Source organism: Lagenorhynchus albirostris, chromosome 3, assembly GCF_949774975.1.
Source record: "Lagenorhynchus albirostris chromosome 3, mLagAlb1.1, whole genome shotgun sequence".
NCBI classification, from domain to species: domain Eukaryota; kingdom Metazoa; phylum Chordata; class Mammalia; order Artiodactyla; family Delphinidae; genus Lagenorhynchus; species Lagenorhynchus albirostris.
Window position 1 is genome coordinate 86580204 of NC_083097.1, and position 27798 is coordinate 86608001.

The following is a 27798-nucleotide window of genomic DNA, read 5'->3' on the forward strand; positions in this document are numbered from 1 at the left end:
TACCTTGTTTTCTATGCATTAATCATTAAAATATTCACATTCAAAAAGAAATACGTCTTTCTCCCAAATTAAGTTTGGGTTTTCCCAATTGTTTTTATTTTAGATTAAAAAATTTTTAATGCTCAGAAGTACAAGAAAACAATAAAGATCACAATCTCTTTGTCAGTATTATCCCTAGTGACATGAAAATAAATAAAAGAGTAAAATTTACTTTGAAATAATAAATGCTTGAATAAGAATCATATAATTAATTTGCTAATTCACTAATTTGACGAGTATCTATTGAACACCTATAATTGCCAGAAAATATTTTAGATGTTGAGAATATAGCAATAAACACATCAGACAAAGTCCTCATGGTGCTGATTTTTTAGTCCAGAAAAGCAAAATAAGCAACTTAACACACAAAAATATTTTTGCTGTCTGAAATATGGTATAGGATATAAAGAAAAAGCAAAGTGTGTAGACAGAGAAGGATGAGGACAGAGAACTATTTTATAAAGGGTGGTAAGAAAAGTCCTCTCAGACATGCTCATATTTGAGCAGAGACATAATGAAGTGAGGATAGCAGACTGAGGAAGTCGAGGGTAGGAGAAATCAGAGGGAGAACCACAAGCACAAATTCCTTGATTCAGGAAAAACCTTGGAGAGTTATCTTTAATTTATATACTTAAATATTAACATGGGAACATTAATCTCTCTCTCTTTTTGTAACCATCTAGGCTGGAGGTTTATTAAACATGCAGCACCATTTTCACAAAATTAGCATATGGGGAGTTGTCACTCAAAAGGGAAATAAATAGCATGAATCTGAGAGCCACTGGAATTTTAGAGGAAGTAATACAGTAAGCAAATAGGAATGATTAATTTTATACAAAGATCAAGTGAAAAAAATATATTTTGAAGCACTGTAATATTTAGAAGTATTAATTTCCAATTAAATTATTTCCAATGGAAGTGCATAAAAGAAGAAAGTAAAAAGAAATAACTTTCATATTTATTAAGAATGTTTACTAGGATGCTTAAAAATTTCATGTGTTTGAATCCACTAATTCTCATTCTAGGATCCTAGACTAAAAGTATAATGGATAAAACAGTAAATGCTTTATGGCAGGCACTTTTTCATGGTAACAAATAATTTAATAACCTGTATGACCAATATAAGTTAAACAGGTCAGTAAATTATGGCGCAGCCATGTTTGCAATTATTCTGCAACCGTTAAGTATGGCATTTTCCAATCCTCTAATTACCCTTAATTAAAAACACATAGTCCTAGTTTTAAGTAACAAAAATGTGTTACAAATAGTCTGTAATATATATTTCTGCCTTTTCATTAAAAAGTCTGGCTAATCCAAAATGTATATAATACACAAAATATTTATAACCAAAATATGGAAAGAGCTAAAGAAAACAATCAATGTAATAAAACAAACTAAAGAAAACAATCTAAAGAAACAAGAAAACAATCAATGTAATAAAACAAATGAACAAAGGTATAAAGAAATAATTTCAAAAAGGAACTACAAATGAAAATAACAGTAATAGTACTTTAGATGTGTAAAAATTGAACGTGTTTACAGACAATGTAACAGGCATAAAGTAAAATACTAATATTATGTGACTCCACAAAAATTTTATTCTTGCTTTAATATTTTAATTCTGAAACAAATTAACATTTTTATTATCACCATCTCCAGTGTTAGCACAGTAGTCCAAGATATCATTATCTCCTGCCTTAATTACTACACAAGTCTACTACAGTTCTATTTCCACACTTGGCCATAATAGTCAATTCTCAACATGGCAGTAAAAGTGATTGTGTTTCAAAGGATAAATCAAATTATAACACTCCCTTGGTTTTTATAGTCCAACTGCGCCCCCTGCTCTTCAACATTGTACAGTAGAATCAATACAATATGGTCCTTGTTTATCTCTCTAATTTTGTTCCTATCCCTCTCTCCATTCACTGTGCATCAGCTACACTGGCCTTCTTTTCCATCCCTTATCTCAAAGCCTTTAAACTATTTCCCTCTGACTGCAATATTCTCCTGAATATGCATATGTTTGCCTCCTTCACAAAGGCAAGAAAATGTCTACATATCTAATGTTTCATATCATTGAATACCCAATCCCTAGAATAAAACATAATATAAAGAATACAATTTAAAACTCTTTTGATTAAATAAAATAACAAATTTTGGTAACTTTATAAGTGAGAAAGAGCAATTTGTTGTTTGAATGTGTGACTTTATATTCATTAAAACATTTATTTTCATTTTATTTGGGAGGTGTTCATATTCTTTGCATATTTCCATCAGGCTTTGTCATTTTCTTATTGATTTTTATGAATTATTTAGTAGGATTTGTTATAGACTAGTGTAGAAATGTTCATTTCCTTATTAAATGTCTTTTCATGTGTGGAATATTCTTTGAAGAGGGAAAAATATATCAATATTCATTGAAAACAAAAACTTCATGAGGTTGGGGATGGGAAAATTACAGTTTCGATTTCTGAAAAGGAAAAGTGTTTATTTTTTGAAAATCTGAGTGTTTTACATCATTCTCAGGCAAAAATTCAGAGCTGATAGTTAAAAGAGTGATCTGTAAGCAGCTTGAAAAGAAAATAGTGATCATTACCATTGGTTGACTAAGAAAAAGGCTCATTGAACTGAATTCATTTTCTTTTTTTGATAGGCTTACTAACTGGAAAATAAGAAAAATGCAATAGACAAAAAAATTCAGGATTTTGTTAAGATCCATAAAAGTTTCTCATGACATTATTGTAAATAAAATGCAGATATATGAGTTGGCAATTACACAATTAAGTGAACTCATAACAGATTGAAAAACTATACCCAGAGGTTTCTAATTAATGGATCACACTGATCTAGAGGAATATTTTCTTACATTTCTTACATTTCTTACATCCTGGGCCTTAAGATAATACCTTATCCAGTAACTGAAATGAGAATCTTCAATTCATATTGATCAAATTTCTGAAAGACATGAAGCTGGAATAGAATCTACAAAAAAAGAAAAAAATCGAGTCACATAAGTGTCAAAAAGAACCCAAATGTGACCTTAAGTGTATATGAATAGAAACAATAGCTACAGTGAAAGGTGTGCTAGTTTTGATCTCTTCTGATCAGATCTCCTCAAGAACTGTGTTCAGTTCTAGGCAGTAAAATTTTAAAAATTATGAAAAACAAATAAATACAACTTATAATAACAATAACAAATTAGATAAGAAAAGAGGATCAAGTTGCTATAGGGAAATAAAAATCATATCATATAGGGGAGGCCTCTGGGCTGAAGGAGAGAAGATTCAAGAAAGACATCTCAGTTGTTTCACATGTTTGAAAGGCTTTTTAATGAAAAGAGATAAGAACCATTTCAAATTCTAAAAAAATGAAGAAGCAGAGTAAATAGGTTTAAATGAAAGAAATTCCTGTTGTATATAAAGATTGTTTTAAAGTTTGTAATTCCATACAGATGGAAAGAGTACCATTTGGGAAGTTTTCAAAGCAGAGACTATAATATCAAGATAGCAGAAATGTTATTCTGGAATCAGGCATGTTTAGTTGTTGGACTATCCACCTGTTACAAATTCACTACCAGAATGAGCTGTACAAGTCAATCAAATGGATCTTTTAAAATATACAACTATTATGTAAATTATGGATTAAAAATTGAACATTATTAAAGAACATTTTTTGCAATGAAGCTTGGGTTGTTTTCAATTGAATTTAAGAAAATGTAAATATTTTTTTTCATTGTGTATTTTGAGTTGGAATCATTGGGCCAAGCAGTCTACTGTTATGAACAAATTTACATCAAGTTTTCTGTTTTGGATAAAAAAGTAAGGAGGAGGTTCATGAAGTGAGGCCAAAAGAATGAGAAAGAGATTATAATTTGTGTCCTCCCCCAAACATCCAACTCAGCCACAGAAATTGTTTGTACTCCACTATGGAGATAGGCAGAAGTTAAAGAAAATATTTTTATGAAAGGTATTTTTTTTAATTGAGGTAAAATTTACATACAATAAATATATGGTTCTATGAGTTTTGACAAATGCATACAATTGAGTATCCACATCTACAATCAAGGTATAGTTCCATAACTCCAAACCACCAAAAGGTCTTTTGTGCCCCTTTGTACTCAGCCCTCTCTTTACCCTAAGCCACTGGCCAATATTGCTCTGTTCTTTGTACAAATAGTTTTGCCTTTTCTAGAATGTCATATAAATGAATCATACAGGATGTAGTCTCCTGAGTCTGGTTTTTTTATGAAGGTCACTTAAATGGCTGAAAGAAAAGTAGTGCCTGGCTTCTTGGAGTTACACTGAGATACCAAGGTCAGGACAAACACAGCAGAATGATGAATGACAAGTTGATTCAATCAGTCAACAGTGAAGGCATGGGTGGGAGAAACAATACTTTGATGTGTAAAATCAGCACTGAACAAATGTGAAACACTCCCTAAGGAGTCTCAACAATACCTAGAGAGACTTTTCAGGGGGATGAAATCCTGCAATTGTGCAGGTAGAAAATAACAGCTCAGGGAAATTTCCATGTTTATGCTAATGTGACAACATTTATATCTCTTGGTTGATGAACCTTCTGAACTTTAGGCTACAAAAGCATAGCAAAATTGGTTAAAATAAATAAACACAAAACTCACAAACTAAATACTTTATCAACTGCAATGTTGAACATAATGCTGACAATCTGAGAAAGATATAAATATGCATTTGTTCCAAAACTCAAAATGAAGGAGTTCAGAGTAAGAAAGCAGGAACTATATGTGGCTATGTACCAGATAGAAATAGATTAGTGGAAGGAAGTTGTTAAGTAAATGGTTCTATTCTAAGAAGTTGCCATTCGACTTCTTCTTTTTTTTTTTTTTTGCGTTACGCGGGCCTCCCACTGCTGCGGCCTCTCCCGCTGCAGAGCGCAGGCTCTGGACACGCAGGCTCAGCGGCCATGGCTCACGGGCCCAGCCGCCCCGCGGCATGTGGGATCTTCCGGGACCGGGGCACGAACCCGTGTCCTCTGCATCAGCAGGTGGACTCTCAACCACTGCGCCACCAGGGAAGCCCCCCCCTTTTTTTTTAAAGGGCTTCAAATGCTTGGCTTATTTATTTGTTTGTTTATTTATTTTTGGCTGTGTTGGGTCTTCATTTCTTTGTGAGGGCTTTCTCTAGTTGTGGCAAGCGGGGGCCACTCTTCATCATGGTGCGCGGGCCTCTCACTATCGCGGCCTCTCGTTGCGGAGCACAGTCTCCAGACGTGCAGGCTCAATAGCTGTGGCTCACGGGCCTAGTTGCTCCGCGGCCTGTGGGATCTTCCCAGACCAGGGCTCGGACCCGTGTCCCCTTCATTAGCAGGCAGATTCTCAACCACTGCGCCACCAGGGAAACCCCTCGACTTCTTTCTTAACCATGGTCATTGGTCAGGTTCATTCTAGTAGATTTTAAGACACTAGATAAATTCAAGGATAAGCTGAGATCATATAGTTATTCACAGTGATGTAAATAGAAGTAGTTTACTCAGAAAACAGTTTAGTCAAACTTCTAAAATGCTCAGAGCGTTTTTTTTTTTAAATATGCACAATAGCAACATTTCTTTTCCGTTAAAGAGACACTCTTCAGAATTGAGGGGTTTTGTTTGTTTTTGACAGTGACATGGTTGGTTATCAGCTCAGTTTCACTCAGTCATAAGTTCTTACATGTAATATATACTCAATACATATTTGTTGGATGAATGATACAAGCAATTATTTTTAGTGTGAAAAGACTCTGAATCTGTGAAATTACTAAGATTTTCCACCAAAGGTCTTGGCCTTACTCTAGAAAATAATTTCTTAGGCTAGATATTAAGATATTTTGCCCCCAAATATAGATTTAGTCAGAAGCATCCTGACATTTTTAGTGGAGCACTGTGATTCTACACATCCCTTTTGAGGGCAAGAAAGGAGTATGTAGACCCTAGAAAGGAGAAGATGGAAGTGTCTTCTGCCTTAGGCCTTTTAGGGAGTAAAATGGATCATTCTTTCAGTTAGCATATCTGTTTCCCATGTTCCTTTCTCTCAGTCTATATTATAACACATGTAGATTCACTTGCTGCAGAACATGTTTAGACAGAAACTCACTCAACATTTTCTCATTGCTGCTCCAACTCTCTCCAGGGCTCTAGAATAACTTCAAAATACACTGTCTTATTGTGGCAAGGAACCTTCCTTCTGTACAAAAAGTTGTTACGAGTTCAACAGTAGGGAGATGTTGCTCAGGGAAATTGGCTCTTACTTGCTCCTGTGTTTGGATCTGACACTCTTCTTCTGTCTTGTGACAAGGGTTGAACAGTGGTATACTGATTTCTGTGGTATACATATGCCAGGTAATTCATAGCCCTGTCTCTGCAAAGCTGTATGTTAACTGACCTAAGCTATGCTGTTGTTCAACCAAAAAGATTTTTTAACAAACTTGGGCAACCTTCAGTGGTTAGAGAAGGTTTTGTTTCCTATCCCAACAACAAAGAGGTATAGTATAATGAAAACAATTATTTGACAGGTAGGTTCTTGCTAAAGAGAAACACTTATTACAAAAGGTGCACAAAAACAATCCCACACATTTTCTCTAGTTTTGAAAAGTTTTCCTCTCACCCTTAGGTACTATCTCAGGGAACTTAAATGATATACTACAGGCAATAACACTCCAAAGCAGACACAGTGTCTTTGTGGTCAGGAAAAGGAGAAGGGTACTACTCTTACTAGCAGAGGGACTGAGATTTCAAAAGCTGAGGTCAGAGAACTGGATTTTTATCCAAGAGCAGAGAAGACTACAATATTCTTAACCACTCAATTACCCATTTGTACTAAATGCTTAACATGATGAAGACATTAAAAACCTAAAATTAACATCATACTTAATGCGGGAAGTCAAAATGCTGTCACCCCCAAATTAGGAACAAGGCAAAATGCTGATTTTCAACACTCTTATTCGATATAATACTGAAGATGTAGCCACTGAAATAAAGTAAGAAAAAGACATACAGATTGGACAGGAAGAAATAAAACTATCTCTGTAATTACAGATGACATGATTGTAGAATACCACAAGGAATCTACAAAAAACCTCCTAGACTTAGAACTAGGAAGATCACAGGATATAAAATTAACGTGCAAAAAAATAAAAAAGAAACATTTTTATATACTAACAATGAACATGGAGAAAACAGCAATTAATAGCATAATACCATTTACAATTACTTCAAACATAATGAAAGACTTAGGTACACATTTAGCAAAATATGTACAGAATATGTATATTAAAATTATAAAATGCAGATGAAAGAAATCAAAGAAAACCTAAGTAAATGGGAAGACATAACAAGTTAATGGATTGCAAGACTGTGAAAATAATAATTTTCCCCAAAAGGATCTACAGGTTTAATTGGACCTCTACAAAAACTCCAACAAAGATTTTTGTAGACAAAAACATTTCTAAAATTTATATGGAAAGTTAGTCTCTAGAATAGCTCTAATTATATTGGAATAAGAATAAAATGGGAGGAATCACTTTACTTGTTATTTAAAACCTATTATACAGCTACAGTAATCAAGACATTGTGCTTCTGTCAGAGGAAGAAAAATATAGATTCACATAACAGAACAGAAAACTCAGAAATAGGACAACAGAAGTATGTTCAACTTATTTTGTAGGAAGGTAAAAAGGCAGTTCAATAAAGGAAAGATCACCTTTTCAACAAATGGTGCTGGAGAAATGGGTATCAATAAATGAAAAAATGGACCTCGACTTAAAACTCAACAACTTATTAAAAAACAACTCAAAATGGATCATGAACTTAAATGTTTTAAAAAAAGAAAGAATAGAAAGAAAGAAACAAAACTTTCAGAGAAAAAAAGAGAATCTTCAGGTTTTTCAGCAAAGCATTTTTAGACAACAAAAACAGCACAATCCATAAAAGAAAAAATTGACAAATTGGATCTAATCAAAATTAAAATCTTTTGCTCTGCAAAAGCTCATAAGAACATGAAAAGAAATGCTACTGATTGGAAGAAAATATTTGCATCCACATATCTGACAAAGTCTAGTATGTAGAAAATATTAAAAATGCTCAGGGCTTCCCTGGTGGCGCAGTGGTTGAGAGTTCGCTTGCCGATGCAGACGATACGTGTTCGCGCCCCCGTCCGGGAGGATCCCACATGCCGCGGAACAGCGGGGCCCGTGAGCCATGGCCGCTGAGCCTGCGCATCCGGAGCCTGTGCTCCGCAACGGGAGAGGCCACAGCAGTGAGAGGCCCATGTACCGCAAAAAAAAAAAAAAAAAAAAAAAGCTCAAAATTCAATGCTTAAGAAAAAGCAATAAAAAAAATGGGCAAAAGACGTGTGTATATATCTATATACATATTTCACCAAAGAGGATATACAGATGACAAATAAGCACATGAAAATGCGTTTAACATGATTAACTGTCAGGAAAATGCAAGTTAAAACTATTATGAGCTATCACTACATATATCAGAATGGATAAAATAAATATTGACAAGAATAAACATCATTGAGGATGCAGAGAAACAGGATAAGATAAAATTGTATAAAACTTAAATACACACACACACAAATGAGTTCAAGTAAACCTAAGGAAACATGGATAAAATGGGTGGATTGAATCAGTGTTAATATCTTAGTTTTGATACTATGCTATACTATAATTTTGAAAAATATCATTGGGGCAAAACCGAGTAGAGAGTACACAGGATCTCTTTGCTTTATTCCTTACAACTAATGTAATTTACAAATATATCAATAAAAATGCCAATTAAATAAAACTAAATTGCAAGGGAGACAATGAAACAATCCCCATGTAAAGACTCAAAGTTAGGGCTTCCCTGGTGGTGCAGTGGTTGAGAGTCCACCTGCCGATGCAGGGGACACCGGTTCGTGCTCCAGTCCGGGAGGATCCCTCATGCGGCGGAGCGGCTGGGCCTGTGAGCCATGGCCGCTGAGCCTGCGTGTCCGGAGCCTGTGCTACGCAACGGGAGAGGCCACAACAGTGAGAGGCCCACGTACTGCAAAAAAAGACTCGAAGTTAGAGGGAGATTACTGCCCATTCTGTTATCTTCTATGGATCAAAACTCTGTAAGCGTATTGTGGATTTTAAAAGAACAATGTATAAAAGGTAGGAACAAAGGAGTTTTATGACTTTAACACAATGAAATATTTCCTTAATCTTTTACAAAGGAGAACTGAGATATTAGGATGTGGCACTTATAAATTCCATCTTTTCCTTTTCAATGTCTTCTCCTTTTACTGAAATGTTTTTCTTTTAAGTTTGCCAATCCAGTATCCCTACTAGCCTAAACATAGAGGAGAGTTTTTTCCACTCAACCTCCCCGCAATCCTCAATCTATTCCATGCCTATCCCTTGCAAACTTAAGTGTCACAAACTTCACCTTCGAAGGTGGGGTATGAGGCCTTCCAAATTCTAGTACAAGAAGAGCTTTGTAAAATTTTGCTTTAATTCACCTGTAAACAAGTACATGCAAAAGTGAGGATTAACCTCTTTTAGACACAGCACTATATTTTCATAAGGAGATATGGCTTATCACCTGTAAGCATTGCTATGACCTTGCCCTTTCTATACAATAACCCTTAAGAATAGTTTAGTCCTCTCTGAGAAACTCTCTTCTAGTTGATGGCTCTTTCTGCTTTCTACAACAAATGGTGATTAGACTAGATTAGATAAAACTAGATTAGATTAGATTAGATCCCTTGACATATAATCTTCATCCGCACAATAAATCAGCTAACCACAGAGAGAAGCAGAATCTCCACTTATCTCCTTTTTCCCCAGATTACCACATTTCCCATCATCTTCCTCTCCCTCAAACCTCATGAATCAAGTTCTCTACAAAACAGTTCTCCTATTCTCCCTGGTAATGCCACACCTCATAATTTTGCTTTCCTTCTCCTTCAGCACAATAAAGTCTTTATTCATTACAGCTGGTCTCTGCTAGATATCACTCCTTCAAATGTAAATACCTGATAAATCTAAACTTTTATCCCCCAAAGTGGGCTTATTAATGAAAAAATAGGATTCAAGGGAGAAAAGCTTGAAGGCTGGAACCTTGTACTGTTTCAGACAGGAACACTCAGTAAAGCAAAGCAAAGCAGTAGTAGAATACTTGAGGTCAGTAGTGCTTTAGAACCTATCTTGAGATTCAGTCAAACTACAGAATTTTCAGTATCAGAGAATGTATAAGTTGGCAGGTTAAAATTATTTAAACTTTAAATGATAAATGCACTAAAACTATGAATTTACTATATGGATGCAGCCATTCTTTAACTTTGTTTCCAAAATAAAGGTGTGTTATTTTTGAAACATAATTGTCATCTAGAAATATCAAATTATCACTTTAATGTTATAATAATAATATACTAATTTGATAAGGCCAAATGTCAAATATTTTTACATGTTTCGTAAGAAGTTTTAATTTTTTGTAATCACATGGAGTATTTGAGAGCTTGAAAAAAATTTTAAATTTGATTTGCAAAACTTTTGCCTTAGGTAATTACTATATCAATTCCATTGTTACAATCTAATGAATACTGTAGTTGAATCCAACCAAGTTAAAAAGAAAAAGAAAATGTCTCTAGGCATTTTTTATTTCAAATCAAGTGAGATAATGAAACATACTAGGAATTATCACAACTATGCATACTGGAGGCAAACTATTTTTTCACATAAGTAATTTAAAGAGAGGTTTACTTAAGGTAAGCCTCAGTATATCGGAGAAAAAAAGAAACAACATGGAAATATTTGTAGCAAAGCATAATAAATATTTCCTGAGGCAGTTTTACTGCTAATTCTATTTTTTCAAAGAAAAAAAAGTCATTTAGAATGATTATCTTATCTAGAGTTTGTCAAGATAACTAGTTTTCAAAGCACTCCTAAGTATTATATCCTCCTAGCCATCCATTAATATTCCAGACATCAAATGGAGTAATCAAACAATTTTGTAGAATAACCAATACCTTCAATTTGGAAGAGTCACTCAATTGACATGGAAATCCTTCCATAATATCTCTATCAAGATGTCATGTAAACTGGGCTTGAATACCTTGAATAAAGAGGAATACTGTATCCCAGGACAGATTATTACATTTCAGACCAGATGTGACATTAACAATTCATATCTCACTATAACATTCAGATCTCACAATGTACTCACAGAGTGAGTAAAATCTGTGTCTCTCTTACTCATCAGATACTAGTTCTGCCTCATGGGGTCCACTTTTAAAAAGCATAATTTCTCTTCCACATAACACAGTGTATTTGAGAAAACCTGTTATTTCTCACCTGACTGTTCTAGTCATTAGGTTAAATATCAATTGCTCCTTAAAATGTGTGCCATATGATATGATTCCAGTGCCTTTGACCATCGTGGAGACACTCCTCTGTGCAGATTTCATTCAGCCTCTAATCCATTTAAATTATGATATCCAAAAATGAAAGCAATATTGCAGATAGGAATACAGGGTGGCCCAGTGTTATTGCACTGGATATTTCTTAAAATGCAATCTAAGAGTGGTCATTGTTTATTTACAGATATCAGACTCAAATTTATGTCAAATCTTTTCATTATTTTTTTGACACTCCATGTCCACGTTATCAACAAATCCTATCATCTTTTCCTTCAAATAAATCCAGAATCCACAGTAATTTCCCACTATGGTTTAATGATGAGAAATTGAACCTCTCATTTTGGTTCAAGTCACCATCACCTGTCACCTAGACCAGCGGTCCCCAACCTTTTTGGCACCAGGGACTGTCTTCATGGAAGACAATTTTTCCACGGATGGGGGAGGGGATGGTTCAGGTGGTAATGCGGTGGATGGGGGGATTTTTCAGGCGGTAATGCAAGCATTACCCATGGTTTGGGTGGTAATGCGAGCCATGGGGAACGGCAGAAGAAGCTTCGGTCTCTCACCCGCCGCTCACCTCCTTCTGTGCGGCCAGGTTCCTAATAGGCCCGGAGGTTGGGTACCCCTGACCTAGACCATTTGCAACAATCTCCTAATTGGTCTGTTTCAAATCTTATCCCCTATAGTCTATTCTCCATATGCTGTTATAGTGTTAAAGCAGGCCCTAGAAAAAGTCAGATCGTGTCTCTACTTTACTCAAAACTTTCCAATGGCTTCTCTTTCCACTGAGATGTGAATTTGGATTGTCCACTTCCACTAAAATAATAAGCTCCAGGAAGGTGGGGATTTTTGTCTGTTTGTTCACTGCTGTATCACCAGTCCTTTGAATAGTGGTAGGTACTTAATTCTTAAGAAAGAACAATTAATTGTGACTAAGATAATAAAATTATTTTCATAATTGCTGCTGTACCTAAGCCATATCTCTTTCAACTGCTGTATTAGATTTAATTGATGGACATTGTTGAGTTTCATCTTGCATGTAGAATTGTACCTTAAAAAGACTAACACAATCAATTTATAAAGTATTTGGACTAATTTATATAATAAGCCGATTGGATAACATTCAAAACCCAATATATTTTCATGCATTGTAATAAAACTCAATTATGAAATACAATGGAAGGATATTCTCATTCATAATAGTAGTGGAAAATATAATTAGCCTAGCAAGAAACTTTAAAAGAAATATAAAAACTTGTATCAAGAGAATTACAAAATTGTACTTATGCACAAAAATGACTTTCATAAATGGAAAAATATGACATATTCTGTTATAAATACTGTAAAGCTGTCAGTTTCTCCAATGAATTCATAAATCAAATGAAACAAACCATTATACACCAATAAGATGCTTAAGATAATGTGAAGAAATCTATTAACTTTATTTTGGGAGATTATCCTTTAGAATATTAAATTAAGGCAAGTTTTAAAACATAGAAAATTTAATGAATTAAGCCAATTAAGAGAACTCTAGGCCTACCAGATAGCAGTGGACATTTATTGTTTAACCAGTTGAAACATAATTAAAATTTTAAATCATCGTTTTAGAGTTAACCATCTCTTTAGACTCTCATCCTCTGGTTCATAATTTTTCAACCAATAAATAAATATCCTTCCCATTTGCACATAATCACTGTAATTCATGACCAAATGTCTCAAAGTATTTTATTTTAATACTTTAATCATCATACATACAGTGCAAGTCATTGGCAAAATGTTGATTATGACAATCTTTGATAAGGTTCTATTACCAATTTTCCTTGAAATTGGCACTTATTTAGCTTGTTTCTGAATATTTCTGAGAATAAAGTTTAAAACATGGTTTTCCCTCTAGATGTTTCTATCATATTTCCTATACTGCTGTAAAGTACTCTTCATGTAGTGAGAATACATATGTATACACAAATAATTTAGTTTTTATATCATCTATTTGCTATTTCCCCATATTTCCATAAATATTTTATAAAAAGTATCTCAATCTTATGACAATGTTGAAACATTATTTCTTTACCATATTCTCAATCTGATAATACAGAAATTATATATGATATTGATGCAGTTAGTCAAAAATTGTTTATTTTTGCCTGTTCACATGGATCCTAGTTATCACTGATTCACTTTTCTTATTACACTAAAGCATCTTTTTAACAGTATCTTCTAAACTCTTCTCGTACATTGACTTCAAGCTCGCCAGTCACTTTGTTTTCTGATTATTTGATTTGATTTATTGCCTATCTTCTGGAACCTCTCTCAATTTCCATGTCTCTCTATAAAGTCTTGAGACGGCTTCACTAATCTTAATTTAAGTAGACTCACAGTGCCCTGGGCTATAATTGCAAAGTTTATTTGATTAAGCTTTGTTTTGATATTTTTCTTGGCTTTCATATTCCTTTTTCATGACTTCCTGTTATATGCTTTATTTCAAGTTTATGTTAATGGTCATACCAACTTGACATATTTCACCAGAATTAACAACCCTTTAGAAATTTCATGTAAAATTACCTAGAGAATTTTTGTAACAATATTTCTATTTAAAGATGTCTTCAGAGGAATTAATCAGTTTACCAGAGAAGGAATTAATTGAGCATGTGGGATTCATTTATTTGATTCACCTCATCAAAGGATTTTGCCAGGCCTTTATTTTTGCCAAAGAGGACACTCTGGTGTTACCTGTGTGATGACCATGAGAATAAAGTTTAAAACTTGGTTCTAACCTTTGTATATTCCTACCACATCTCCTTTATCACATTACAATATCCTACACGTAGTGAGCTTACATACACACAACATGGCAATTGTCCATACTGCACCTTTGATTCTTCAGTAATAGTACCCAGCCCAAAATTTAATTAAGGCATTATAGGATCTAATAACAAAAGGGAGAAGTAGATCTAGAAGAAAGAGAGATTAGTAAAAGTTTAATAAACAAATGTGATATTGTACTTAAATTAGCAAAAGATTTTTGTTCTTTTCATTCTTTCTTTTCTGTTTTATTTTTAATGAGAATTTTAATGCAGTCATATGTACCACATAATGAACATTGCTTCTGTGAGAGTTAATGTTGCATGTGTGTGTGTGTTTGTGTGCGTGTGTGAAAATTTAACATTATGCATAAAGGGATAAGAAAATGCTCTTTATTTAAGGATGTAATCAGAAATATATATTTATGTATAATAATGGCCATCGTTCACTTTTTATTGAGGTATAGTTAATTTTAAAAATTATCTTAGTTTCATGTATACAACATAGTGACTCAACATTTTTATAGATTATACTCCATATAATAGTTTAAATAGTTATGACAAAATAATGATGGCAATATTTCCCTGAGCTGTACAATATATACCTGTTGCTTATTTATTTTTTAAATAGTAGTTTGCATCTCTAATCCCCTACCCCTACCTTGCCCTTTCCCTCTTGCCTCTGCCCACTGGTAACCATTATTTTGTTCTCTATATCTGTGAGACTGATTCTGCTTTGTTATATTCATTCATTTGTTTTATTTTTTAGATTCCACATAGAGAGTATTTGTCTTTGACTTATTTCACTAAGCTTAATACCCTTTAGGTCCATCTAGATTGTTGAAAATAGGAGATTTCATTCTTTTTATGGCTGAATAATATTCCATTGTATACATATACCACTTCTTCTTTAAACCTTCATCTGTTGCTGAACACAGGTTGTTTCCATGTCTCGGCTATTGTAAATAATGCTGCTGTGAACATTGGGGTGCATGTATCTTTTCAAACTGTGCTTTTGTTTTCTTCGGATATATACCTAGGAGTGGAATTGCTGGATCATGGGAGTCTATTTTTAGTTTTTTTTGAGGAACCTCCATACTCTTTTCCATAAATTGGCTGCACCAATTTACATTCCAAACAACAGTGTACTGGAGTTCCCTTTTCTCCATATCCTTCACCATTTGTTATTTGTAGACTTTTTAATGATAGCATTTCCGATAGGTGTGAGGTAATATCTCATTATGGTTTTGATTTGCATTTTATATGATAAATAGCAATGGTGAGCATCTTTTCATGTGCCTGTTGGCCATCTGTATGTCTTCTTTGGAAAAATGTCTATTAATGTCTTCTGCCCATTTCTTAGTCTGGTTTTATGGTTTTTTGATATTGAGTTGTATGAGCTATTTATATATTTTTGTTATTAACCTCTTATTGGTTATATCACTTGCAAATATTTTCTCTCATCAGTAGACTGTCTTTTCATTTTGTCAATGGTTCCTTTTGCTATGCAAAAGCTTTTAAGTTTAATTAGTTCTCATTTGTTTATTTTTGCTTTTATTTATTTTTCCTTAGGAGGCAGATCTAAAAAAATATTGCTGTGATTTATGTAAAAGAGTGTTCTGCCCATGTTCTCTTACAGGAGTTTTATGGGTTTGTGTCTTATATTTAGGTCTTTAATCCATTTTGCATTTATTTTTGTATATGGTGTGAGAAAATGTCCTAATTTCATTCCTTTTCAGGTAGCTGTCAGTTTTCCCAGAACCACTTATTGAAGACACTGTCTTGACCCCATTGTATATTCTTGCCTCCATTTTCATAGATTAATTGACCATAAAAGTACATGAGTTTATTTCTGGGATCTCTATTCCGTACCATTAATCTGTGTCTGTTTTTGTGCCAATACCATGTTGTTTTGAATACTGTACTTCGTAGTATATTCTGAAGTCAGGGAGTGTGATACCTCCAGCTTTGTTCTTTCTTTCTCAAGATTGATTTAGCAATTAGGGGTCTTTTGTGGTTCCATATAAACTTTAGGATTATTTACTCTAGTTCTGTGAAAAATGTCATATGTATTTTGATAGGGAGTACATTGAATATGTAGATTGCTTTGTGTAGTATGGATATTTTAACAATATTAGTCTTCCAGTCCATGAACATGCACTATTTTTCTATTTATTTATGTCATCACAATTTCCTTACCAATGTTTTATAGTTTTCAAAGTATAGATCTTTCACCACCTTAGTTAAGTTTATTCCTAGGTATTTTATTATTTTTTTTCAGGCAATTCTAAACAGGATTGTTTACTTGCTTTCTCTTTCTGATAGTTCAATTTAGTGTATGGACAAGAAATAGATTTCTATAAATCTTATATCCTGCAGCTTTATTGAATTCATTTGTTATAATAGTTTTTTGGTGGAAACTTTAAGTTTTCTTATATATAGCATCATGTCGTCTGCAAATAGTGACAGTTTTACTTCTTCCCTTCCAATCTGAATGTGTTTTATTTCTTTTTCTTGTTCAATTGCTGTGGCTAAGATTTCCAGTACAATGGTAAATAGAAATGGCAGGCGTGGGCATACTTGCGTTATTCCTGATTTTACAGGAAAAGCTTTCAGCTCTTCACCATTTAGAATGTTAGCTCTGGGTTTGTAATAAATAACCTTATTGTGTTGAGATATTTTCCCTCTATGCCCACTTTGATGAGAGTTTTTAGCATGAATGAATGTTGAATTTTGTCAAATGCCTTTTCTGTGTCTATCAAGATGATTGTGTGGTTTTTATCCTCCATTATGTTAATGTGGTATATCACATTAATTGATTTGAGAATATTGAACCATCCTTGCATCCCTGAAACGAATCCCAGTTGATCATGGTGTTTGATCCTTTTTATATATTGTTAAATTTGCTTTGCTAATATCTTGTTGTGCAATTTTGCATCTGTATTCATCAGAGGTATTGACATGTAATTTTCTTTTTTTTAGTAGTATCTTTGTCTGGTTTCATGTTGGGGTAATTGTGGCCTTATAGAATGAATTTGGGAGTGTTTCCTCTTCTTGAATTTTTTGAAATATTTTGAGGACAGGTATTAACTCTTCATTATGTGTTTAGTAGAATTCCCCTGTGAAGCTCTCTGGTCCTGATTTTTTTTTTTTTTTTTTGCGGTACGCGGGTCTCCCGCTGCAGAGCACAGTCTCCGGATGCGCAGACTCAGCGGCCATGGCTCATGGGCCCAGCCGCTCTGTGACATGTGGGATCTTCCCGGACCAGGGCACGAAGCTGTGTCCCTGGCATCGGCAGGCAGACTCTCAACCACTGCGCCACCAGGGAAGCCCCTGGTCCTGATATTTTAAATTACAAATTCAATTTCACTACTAGTAGTCAATCTGTTCAGATTGTCTATTTCTTGCTGATTCAGTTTTGTCAGGTTGTATGTTTCCAGAAATTTGTCCATTTCTTCTAGGTTATCCAGTTGTTCACATATAACTAATCATAGTAATCTCTTAAGATTATGTTTATCTCTATGATATCAGTTGTTATTTCTCCTCTTTTGTTTCTTTTGTTGTTGTTTAGGGGGTGTCCTCTCTCTTTTTATTGGTGAGCCTGGCTAAAGTTTTATCAATTTTGATTATCTTTTCAAAAAATAAGCTATTGTTTTCATTGATCTTTTCTACTGTTTTTGTTGTGGTTGTTCTCTATTTTATTTATTTTCTCTCTGATCTTTATAATTTTCCTCCTTATACTGACCTTATGCTTTGCTCTTTTTTTAATTGCTTTACATGATGGTATAGGTTGTTTGAGATTTTTCTTATTTCTTGAAGTATGTGATCTATCCTGGAGAAAGTTCCATGTGCACTTGAAAAGAATGTGTATTCTGTTTTTTTTGATGGAATGTCCTGTAGATATATATATACTAAGTCCAACTGGTCTGATGTGTCATTTAAGACCATTGTTTCCACATTGATTTTCTGTGGGGTGATCTGTCTGTTGATGTTAGTGGAGTGGTAAAGTCTTACTATATTGTGTTATTGTCAATTTCTCCTTTATGTGTGTTAATATTTACTTTATATATTCAGGTGCTCCTGTGTTTGGTGCATATATGTTAACAAGTGTGATGTACTCTTCTTGTACTGATCACTTTATCATTATATAATGCCTTTCTTTGTTCTTTGTTTTAAAGTCTATTTTGTCTGATATGACTATTGCTACCCCCACTTTCTTCTCATTTCCATTTGAATGAAATATCTTTTTTCATACCCTAACTTTCAGTCTGTGTGTGGCTTTTGCTCTGAAGTGAGTGTCTTGTAAGTAGCATATACATGGATCTTGGTTTTTATCCAATCAGCTACCCTACATCTTCTGATTACTGCATTTAGGCAATTGACATTTAAAATGATTATTATTTTTTTAACATCTTTATTGGAGTATAATTGCTTTACAATGGTGTGTTAGTTTCTGCTTTATAACAAAGTGAATCAGTTATACATATACATATGTTCCCATATCTCTTCCCTCTTGCATCTCCCTCCCTCCCACCCTTCCTATCCCACCCCTCTAGGTGGTCACAAAGCACCGAGCTGATCTCCCTGTGCTATGCATCTGCTTCCCACTAGCCATCTATTTTACGTTTGGTATCGTATATATATCCATGCCGCTCTCTCACTTTGTCACAGCTTAGAGCTTACCCTTCCCCCCCCCATATCCTCAAGTCCATTCTCTATAGGTCTGTGTCTTTATTCCTGTCTTACCCCTAGGTTCTTCATGACATTTTTTTCCCTTAAATTCCATATATATGTGTTAGCATCCGGTATTTGTCTTTCTCTTTCTGACTTACTTCACTCTGTATGACAGACTCTAGGTCCATCCACCTCATTACAAATAGCTCAATTTTGTTTCTTTTTATGGCTGAGTAATATTCCATTGTATATATGTGCCACATCTTCTTTATCCATTCATCCGATGATGGACACTTAGGTTGCTTCCATCTCCTGGATATTATAAATAGAGCTGCAATGAACATTTTGGTACATGACTCTTTTTGAATTATGGTTTTCTCAGGGTATATGCCCAGTAGTAGGATTGCTGGATCATATGGTAGTTCTATCTGTAGTTTTTTAAGGAACCTCCATACTGTTCTCCATAGTGGCTGTACGAATTCACATTCCCACCAGCAGTGCAAGAGGGTTCCCTTTTCTCCACACCTTCTCCAGGGTTTATTGTTTCTAGTTTTTTTTATGATGGCCATTCTTACTTGTGTGAGATGATATTTCATTGTAGTTTTGATTTGAATTTCTCTAATGATTAATGATGCTGAGCATTCTTTCATGTGTTTGTTGGCACTCTGTATATCTTCTTTGCAGAAATGTCTATTTAGGTCTTCTGCCCATTTTTGGATTGGGTTGTTTATTTTCTTTTTTTTTTGATATTGAGCTGCATGAGCTGCTTGTAAATTTTGGAGATTAATCCTTTGTCAGTTGCTTCATTTACAAATATTTTCTCCCATTCTGAGGGTTGTCTTTTGCTCTTGTTTATGGTTTCCCTTGTTGTGCAAAAGTAAGTTTCATTAGGTCCCATTTGTTTATATTTCTTTTATTTCCATTTCTCTACAAGGTGGGTCAAAAAGGATCATGCTGTGATTCATGTCATAGAGTGTTCTGCCTATGTTTTCCTCTAAGAGTTTGATAGTTTCTGGCCTTACATTTAGGTCTTTAATCCATTTTGAGCTTATTTTTGTGTATGGTGTTAGGGAGTGATCTAATCTCATACTTTTACACGTACCTGTCCTGTTTTCCCAGCACCACTTGTTGAAGAGGCTGTCCTTTCCCCACTGTACATTTCTGCCTCCTTTATCAAAGATAAGGTGACCATTTGTGTGTGGGTTTATCTCTAGGCTTTCTATCCTGTTCCACTGATCTATCTTTCTGTTTTTGTGCCAGTACCATACTGTCTTGATGACTGTAGCTTTGTAGCATAGTCTGAAGTCAGGGAGCCTGATTTCTCCAGCTCCGTTTTTCGTTCTCAAGATTGTTTGGCTATTCGGGGTCTTTAGTGTTTCTATATAACTTGTGAAATTTTTTGTTCTAGTTCTGTGATAAATGCCAGTGGTAGTTTGATAGGGATTGCATTGAAACTGTAGATTGCTCTTGGTAGTAGTCATTTTCACAATGTTGATTCTTACTATCCAAGAACATAGAATACCTCTCTATCTATTTGTATCATCTTTAATATATTTCATCAGTGTATTACAATTTTCTGCATACAGGTCTTTTGTCTCCTTAGGTAGATTTATTCCTAGATATTTTATTCTTTTTGCTGTAATGGTGAATGGGAGTGTTTTCTTCATTTCACTTTCAGATGTTTCATCATTAGTGTATAGGAATGCCCGAGATTTCTCTGCATTAATTTTGTATCCTGCTACTTTACCAAATTCATTGATTAGCTCTAGTAGTTTTCTGGTCGCATCTTTAGTATTCTCTCTGTATAGTATCATGTCATCTGCAAACAGTGACAGCTTTCGTTCTTCTTTTCCGATTTGGATTCCTTTTATTTCCTTTTCTTCTCTGATTGCTGTGGCTAAAACTTCCAAAAGTCTGTTGAATAAGAGTGGTGAGAGTGGGCAACTTTGTCTTGTTCCTGATTTAGTGGAAATGCTTTCAGCTTTTCACCATTGAGGACGATGTTGGCTGTGGGTTTGTCATATATGGCCTTTATTATGTTGAGGCAAGTTCCCTCTATGCCTGCTTTCTCCAAGGTTTTTATCATAAATGGGTGTTGAATTTTGCTGGAAGCTTTCTCTACATCTATTGAGATGATCATATGGTTTTTCTCCTTCAATTTGTTAATATGGTGTATCACATTGATTGATTTGTGTATATTGAAGAATCCTTGCATTCCTGGAATAAACCCCACTTGATCATGGTGTATGATCCTTTTAATGTGCTGTTGGATTCTTTTTGCTAGCATTTTGTTGAGGATTTTTGCATCTATGTTCATCAGTGATATTGGCCTGTAGTTTTCTTTCTCTGTGACATCCTTGTCTGGTTTTGGTATCAGGGTGATGGTGGCCTCCTAGAATGAGTTTGGGAGTGTTCCTCCCTCTGCTATATTTTGGAAGAGTTTGAGAAGGATAGGTATTAGCTCTTCTCTAAATGTTTGATAGAATTCGCCTGTGAAGCCATCTGGTCCTGGGCTTTTGTTTGTTGGAAGATTTTTAATCACAGCTTCAATTTCAGTGCTTGTGATTGGACTGTTCATATTTTCTATTTCTTCCTGATTCAGTCTTGGCAGGTTGTGCATTTCTAAGAATTTGTCCATTTCTTCCAGATTGTCCATTTTATTGGCATAGAGTTGCTTGTAGTAATCTCTCATGATCTTTTGTATTTCTGCAATGTCAGTTGTTACTTCTCCTTTTTCATTTCTAATTCTATTGATTTGAGTCTTCTCCCTTTTTTCCTTGATGAGTCTGGCTAATGGTTTATCCATTTTGTTTAACTTCTCAAAGACCCAGCTTTTAGTTTTATTGATCTTTGCTATTGTTTCCTTCATTTCTTTTTCATTTATTTCTGATCTGATCTTTATGATTTCTTTCCTTCTGCTAACTTTGGGGTCTTTTTGTTCTTCTTTCTTTAATTGTTTTAGGTGCAAGTTTAGGTTGTTTATTCAAGAGGTTTCCTGTTTCTTAAGGTAGGATTGTATTGCTATAAACTTCCCTCTTAGAGCTGCTTTTGCTGCATCCCATAGGTTTTGGGTCGTCGTGTCTCCATTGTCATTTGTTTCTAGGTATTTTTTGATTTCCTTTTTGGTTTCTTCAGTGATCACTTCGTTATTAAGTAGTGTATTGTTTAGCTTCCAAGTGTTTGTATTTTTTACAGATCTTTTCCTGTAATTCATATCTAGTCTCTTAGTGTTGTGGTCAGAAAAGATACTTGATATAATTTCAATTTTCTTACATTTACCAAGGCTTGATTTGTGACCCAGGATATGATCTATCCTGGAGAATGTTCCATGAGCACTTGAGAAAAATGTGTATTCTGTTGTTTTTGGATGGAATGTCCTATAAATATCAATGAAGTCCATCTTGTTTAATGTGTCATTTAAAGCCTGTGTTTCCTTATTTATTTTCATTTTGGATGATCTGTCCATGGGTGAAAGTGGGGTGTTAAAGTCCCCTACTTTGAATGTGTTACTGTCGATTTCCCCTTTTATGGCTGTTAGTATTTGCCTTATGTATTGAGGTGCTCCTATGTTGGGTGCATAAATATTTACAATCGTTATATCTTCTTCTTGGATCGATCCCTTGATCATTATGTAGTTTCCTTCTTTGTCTCTTCTAGTAGTCTTTACTTTAAAGTCTATTTTGTTTGATATGAGAATTGCTACTCCAGCTTTCTTTTGGTTTCCATTTGCATGGAATATCTTTTTCCATCCCCTTACTTTCAGTCTGTATGCATCTCTAGGTCTGAAGTGGGTCTCTTTTAGACAGCATATATATGGGTCTTGTTTTTGTATCCATTCAGCCAGTCTGTAGTTAATCAAGTCCAGGAAGCACAGAGAGTCCCATACAGGATAAATCCAAGGAGAAACACGCCAAGATACATATTAATCAAACTGTCAAAAATTAAATACAAAGAAAACATATTAAAAGCAGCAAGGGAAAAACAACAAATAACACACAAGGGAATCCCCATAAGGTTAACAGCTGAACTTTCAGCAGAAACTCTGCAAGCCAGAAGGGACTGGCAGGACATATTTAAAGTGATGAAGGAGAAAAAACCTACAACCAAGATTACTCTACCCAGCAAGGATCTCATTCAGATATGATGGAGAAATTAAATTCTTTACAGACAAGCAAAAACTGAGAGAGTTCAGCACCACCAAACCAGCTTCACAACAAATGCTAAAGGAACTTCTCTAGGCAAGAAACACAAGAGAAGGAAAAGACCTACAATAACAAACCCAAAACAATTAAGAAAATGGGAATAGGAACATACATATCGATAATTACCTTAAATGTAAATGGATTAAATGATCTAACTTTTGCCATTTTAATTATGATATGTCTTGGTGTGTGGTTTTGAATTCATCTTGTTTAGGACCTTTGGTGTCTCCCATACCTAGATATCTGTTTCCTTCTTCAGGATGATATTTCAGGATGTTTTCAGCCATAATTTCATGAAATACTTTTTCAACCCCTTTCTTTCCCTTCTCCCTCTGGGACCCCTTATAATGCAGATGTTGGTTCTCTTGATATTGTCCTACCGGTCCCTTAAACTGTTCTCATTTTTCTGTTTTCCTGTGTGCTGTTCTGCTTGAGTGATTTCCATTATTCTGTCTTCCAGATCACTTATGCATTCTTCTTTATCACCTAGTTTGCTGTTCATTCCTTCTTGTATATTTTTATTTCAGTTATTGTATTTTTGGTTGTGATTCTTTTTTATATTTTCTAGTTCTTTGTTAAAATTCTCATGAGTTTATCTCTTCTTTTCCCATATTCAGCTAACATTCTTATTACTAATGCCTTGAACTCTTTACCTGGAAAATTATTTATTTCTGTTTTATTAGTTTTTTCAGGGATTTTCTCTTGTTCTTTCCATTGAAAAAAATTCCTCTGTCTTTTTACTTTGTTTAAATTTCTTTGCCTCCATGAAATTAGGTAAAACAGTTACCTATTTCGGTCTTAAGAGGTGTCCTTGTGCGGAATCATCCCTATAGAGTCTGTGTGTTTCACACAGACTGGTGGGAGAATTGGATCTGATGTGAACACAAGTCATATCTTTCCCCAGAATGTCCTGGCAGCTATCACCTTGTTAGAAGGTGGGACTGGAGATGGAGGGGATAGAGCCAGAGCCAGTTTAAGCCAGGACTTCTTTACTGAGTGGACAGCTATTGGGGGTGCAGTTTCAATGTTTTCCCTGACTTGTTTTGCAAGTAAACAAGTGTTGTGTGTCCTCTTCATGAATAGAGTCTAGGTTTCTTAGCCTTCCTGTTAGTCCCACTAGTTTTCTAACCTACTAAAGGGGACTCATCTTCCTGGTGTCAGACCCCAGAGCTGGGTGCCAAATATGTGGCTCTAACCTCTCACTCCCTAGGGAGGATCTTTGCCCTTATAATCTCCCCTCTTTTTTGTCCTCACCCAGGGGCACAGGTCCCAACCTGATTGCTTCTCTTCCCTTCCTACCTGATTCCATGTGGATATTTCGTACAGCCTTGGTTATGCAAAACTCTTTCTGCCAGGCTTCAGGTAATTTTCAGTAAGAATTGCTCCACATATAGATATATTTCTGATGTGTTCATGCTGGGAGGTGAGTTCCATGTCCTCCTACTCTGCCATCTTGATCTCTTCCCTCATCATTCTTTTTATAATAACTAAGATTGATATTAATTGAATGAGTAAAAATATAGAATAAAGTAAGCTATTTGCAGATAATTCTGAAATATTATGCAATATAAATTGAGTTTTTTAAGATTTTAATATCAGTAAAAATATGTTATGACCTCAAATGAAAACATGCTAAATTATATATGCAGTATGACATCTATCACAAAAAGGAAGATACTCAAGAGAGTATGCAAAATTATAACAATGGTAATCTCTAAACTAAAAATGATGCGTGATTTTTATTCTCTTCAGTCTTTTTGCATTTTTCTGAATTCCTAGCTTATTCTTTTTCAATAAATATATATGCATCTTATTATTTGAAAAACATTATGAAAACAACACAACTTTGAAAAGAAAAAGAAGAATGGCAATAAGGACAATTCGATGTCCAGAGTTGTAATTAATAAAATGTTCTTTTATACCATATTTAGATGCATAAATACTTTTATTTTCAACTAAGATCTCTGGCTCTAAATATCTCTTTGTTTATTCTCCAAAAGTAATTGCAGTAATAAAATGTCATTCACCCAAATTTTAGATCTAATTTGAGTTCTAACCCCACAAAGAACCCATCACTCCAATAATAAACTGAGAACATGAAAATACAAGATTGATGTATTTGTTTAAAAAGGGCTAATATGTCATGCTTGGCTAATGCTGCTCAACTTCATCAATGATAAAGAGAAGAGAATGCTAGTAATGAAGCATCTACTGCCATACTTCAGTGATAGAAAGTGATGTGAAGAGCACAGCATTTGCTATTCTCTTCAGATTCAATCTTCTGAACCATTTTTCTCTGGACAAGTCATCTTCTAATCATTTAGAGAGCAACCAAGAAACTTGATGCTTCAGTAGTAGGTCCCAGCTCAAAATTTAATTAAGGCATTCCAGGTTCAAATAACTCAGTGGAGATGTAGACCAAATTAAAAAGAAGAAAGGGAGGAATGGAGAGACCAAGGGACAGAGAGACAGAGGAAAGTAATGAGCTTAAGAAAACTTTACAGAGTAATAAGTGACAAAACTAAAATAGTCAGGCAATAATATTTATTTTCAGACCCTATTCTTTCCACCTGTATCATCCATCCTTTCTAAATTCCTTAAATAATAGCCACAGTAAGAAAAGTTATACTTTAATCATATGTTTGTGCTTTACTGTACACAAACCTTATGTTTGGTACCAGCATAAATTTTGTAGGAATACACTCTTTTGCTCTATGATGCTTGAACTATCAAGCACCTATCTTCAAAGCGTTTCAAGTTCCCCACAAAAACCTATAAAAATTGACTTTTCTCAATTGCATTAAATGTGAAATCCTCACCCATAAACTATAAATTAGAGGATATTATTTACTCTTATTTTTGTCTTAATGTTACAGCATCTTTCCTCCTTACAGAGCCGACTGTACAGGTTAAAGATTAAAGGACAATACCGAGCCATTAGTTCACATGTGCTAGTTTTTAGCCTTTTAATGAGAGGTCAGTGGCATATCTAATATATGTAATGTATAAGTGCTGGAGTGAGCCTGTTTTCCTGAGTTGTCCTTGCTTGCCTCAGTATTTTTCTTAGCTCTTTCTACCTTGGCAAGTTTGAATGAACAGTTCAGAAATGCATCCAAACCATCTCGAATATTTGGTGATCCAAAAGGACTTTGGTGGGTTTGGGGAACTTCCAGAAGTACTTATTTAGCGTTCATGTATTAAATATCCATTAAATGAACAGCGAGGTAGTCTTTCCAATTTCCTTTACCGAGGTCACAGTTTAGGCACAGATGTGCATTTAGCACCAGTGTTCATATAACGTCCCTCTATTTGGAGGAGGGTGGCTCTCTATTAGCTCCATTAACTGATTTCCTACCATGGCCAATTTATTTTTTATTACTTCCAGGCTAGCTGCTCAGCCATGCCACTGGTTTGCTATTTAGTTATATTTTCGTAGTGCTATGACTGTACCCTGCTCACCAATCCAAATGATTTATTTTTCATTTTTACTTATACCTGCTGGTAAATATTTATAGAAATGCTCAAATGATTTATATAAGGTAAAGCACATCAGAGTTCTGTCTCCCTCCTAACTGCAAGAATGCATATTACTAAAATCTAAATTGTAGACTGATAGTTTTCAAGCAAGTCATTTTTATGGGCTTTGTTAATTTTTTTTTAAGCAGAGAAGGAAAGAAAGCCTTACCTAAACTTTCCAAGTCATGAATCTGTATTTTCTTTCCTTAATCACACCACACAGTGGAATTAGTGTATATCTGAAAGGACTATGAGCAGAGCTGTTATCTCAGCACATTTCCACTGGCACCTCCTGGCAAGTATCCAATGCTTGTTGCAAACTAAGGAAGACTTAAGATTAGCCACTGGCAATTCATTATTAACAGTTGTATATTCTCCTATTGTAGCCATGGAGAGCAAAGGCAATATATTTAGTGTGAGAAAACTATAAATGTTCTAAAAGAATAAAATTAGAGGATACAGTAAAAACATAATGAAAAGAAAACAAGCATAGCTATAAGGCTTAAGACTTGATACTAAGAATACTTTTGAAGAAGATTCTTCATACAAGTAAAACAAGTTGACATGTGGTATACTTTCCATTGTTAACCTCCATAATGGAAAATATACAATAATTCTTCTATTCAGGCCTCTTTCAGTTGGAATTCAAGATAGTTCCAAGACAGTGGTTCAATGTTGAAAAAAGGCTTAAAGTCCTAAATTAATTGCTTAGAGAAAAATAAAAGAGGAATCTGAAATGCTTACTTATGAATAGAAAAATTGAAGAACTTAGAAAAACATACATATAGCCACACAATCTTATATTTTACCCTACATTTGTGAGATTTATATCCTTTTATTTCATCTCAAATAATTTACTCAGAAATACATGTTTGTATGACCATAAGATTGGTTTATTGAACACTTACTAGGTGACAGACATTATGCTCAGTTCCTGATATTCATTATCTCGTGTAATCTTCACTGCAATCCTATGTAATAAATGTCCTCTTCCTGTACATAACTGACAGGGTTTAAATTAACTAATTTTTCCAGGGTCACACTGTTGGTCTAACTGGAATTTGAGCTCATCAGTCTGTCTCCAGACCACACCATTTTATATGACTTCCCCATCATCTTATAACCATATAATCAACTACATATTTCACTATTTTATGTA